Raw genomic sequence first — 2,473 nt, forward strand, 5'->3', positions numbered from 1 at the left:
TTGTATTTTCTGATCCATTTTGGCTCAAGGTCACTAAGGGACTTTTGTTAAGCTCTTTGAGTAGCTCCATGCCATGCCTTACTTTGCCATGATCAGGTCCTGTAGCATGTAGTTTTGTTGCTCCGAAGAGGGTTATCTGATCTGAGATTCCAGACAAGTGTTAATTTCACTAAGTCTGAGATCTGTTTACCATATGCATTTTTGCCATGCTTGTTTGAACCTGTTAATGGATGAATTGGACGTAGCTCAGTGCTATACTTTTGTTAAGCATCTTGAATGCATCCCTGCCATGTATTTTGTTTTCATGTTTGGGTGATGTAGCATGTTCATCCCATTGGATTTAGATGACTACTTGCTGTAAATCGCAGACCGGTGTCATATTTGTTTTGCTTGCCATTTCCAAACCGTAACTCTGATGCCGGCGTTCTTTATATCGTTTTCAAGCGATTTCATCTCATATTTCCAGTGGCACACTTGGATTTCCAAGTTGAGGCCAGGTTCATGCATTCCTTGTCACATCTTGCATATGCATCCCGCATCGCATCCCGCATAGCATATCATCTTTGCATCATGTTGTTTGAGCTTTGCATGTGGTTGATTGTGTCCTTGTTGTTTGTTTGTCTTGTTTGGGTAGAGCCGGGAGACGAGTTCGCTAAGGAGGAGCCCGTTGAGTTTTCTTTCAAGGATCCAGTCAACTTTGACAACTTTGCAGGCAAGATGATCATACCCTCGAAATCACTACTATCTTTGCTATGCTAGATTGCTCGCTCTTTTGCTATGCCATTGCTACGATGCCTACCCCTTGATTTCAAGCCTCCCAAATTTCCATGTCAAACCTCTAACCCACCATGTCCTAGCAAACCGTTGATTGGCTATGTTACCGCTTTGCTCAGCCCCTCTTATAGCGTTGCTAGTTGCAGGTGAAGATTGGAGGCCGTTCCTTGTTGGAACATTTCTTTACTTGTTGGGATATCATTATATTATCTTGTTATCTTAATGAATCTATATACTTGGTAAAGGGTGGAAGGCTCGGCCTCTCGCCTAGTGTTTTGTTCCACTCTTGCCGCCCTAGTTTCCGTCATATCGGTGTTATGTTCCCGTATTTTGCGTTCCTTACGCGGTTGGGTTATAATGGGAACCCCTTGATAGTCCGCCTTGAATAAAACTCCTTCAGCAATGCCCAACCTTGGTTTTATCATTTTCCACCTAGCCTTTTCCCTTGGGTTTCGCGGACTCAAGGGTCATCTTATTTAAACCCCCCGGGCCAGTGCTCCTCTGAGTGTTGGTCCAACCTAGAGCACCGTGTGGGGCCGTCACTTGGCAACTTGGGGTACATTGGCTCCCGTACGCTTAGCTTATCCGGTGTGCCCTGAGAATGAGATATATGCAGCTCCTATCGGGATTTGTCGGCACAGCGGGTGGTGTTGCTAGACTTGTTTGACCATTGTCGGAGTTGTCTTGAAGAACCGAGATACCGAGTCTGATCGGAATGTCTTGGGAGGAGGTCTATTCCTTCGTTGACCGTGAGAGCTTGTCATGGGCTAAGTTGGGACTCCCCTGCAGGGATTTGAACTTTCGAAAGCCGTGCCCGTGGTTATGGGCAGATGGGAATTTGTTAATGTCCGGTTGTAGATAACTTGAACCTTAACTTAACTAAAATGAATCAACCGTGTGAGTTACCGTGATGGCCTCTTCTCGGCGGAGTCCGGGAAGTGGACATCGTGTTGGAGTAATGCTTGCGCAGGTTGCTCTCTAGTTTCTCGCTCGCGCTTTGCCTCCTCTTCTCGCTCTCTTTTGCAAGCAGGATAGCCACCATATTTGCTAGTCGCTTGCTGCCGCTCCACATATACTTTTACCTTGCCTTACCTATAAGCTTAAATAGTATTGATCGCGAGGGTGCGAGATTGCTGAGTCCCTGTGGCTCACAGATTTCTATTACACCAGATGCAGGGCCTGATGATTCCGCTCCAGGTGACGCGCTCGAGCTCAAGTGGGAGTTCGATGAGGACTCTCAACGTTATTATGTTTCCTTTCCTGATGATCAGTAGTGGTGCCCAGTTGGGGGTGATCGGGACCATGTCGCATGTTGGGTTATCTTTTATTTTGGCGCCGTAGTCAGGCCATGAGTGTTTTGAATGATGTAATGTTATTTATGTACCTTGATTCACGTGGCGATTGTAAGCCAACTATGTTCTCTCCCCTTTATTATTATATTACATGGGATGTGTAAAGATTACCTTACTTGCGACATATGCCTTCCATGCGATTATGTCTCTAAGTCGTGCCTCGACACGTGGGAGCTATAGTCGCATCGAGGGTGTTACAAGGGTGGTGGGTGGGCATCGAATTTCTTCGTCATCCACATCCCAATCCTGCCGGTCATAGTCCGGCCAGGGTTCTCCTGACAAAGAGAGAGACCTGAGTGAATTCAGAATGTCGTCGAAGGGCGAGTGTTGAAAGATGTCTGCGGCGG

The sequence above is a fragment of the Triticum urartu genome, chromosome 7A, assembly GCF_056163025.1.
Source record: "Triticum urartu cultivar PI428250 chromosome 7A, HENAU_Tu73, whole genome shotgun sequence".
Lineage (NCBI taxonomy): Eukaryota > Viridiplantae > Streptophyta > Magnoliopsida > Poales > Poaceae > Triticum > Triticum urartu.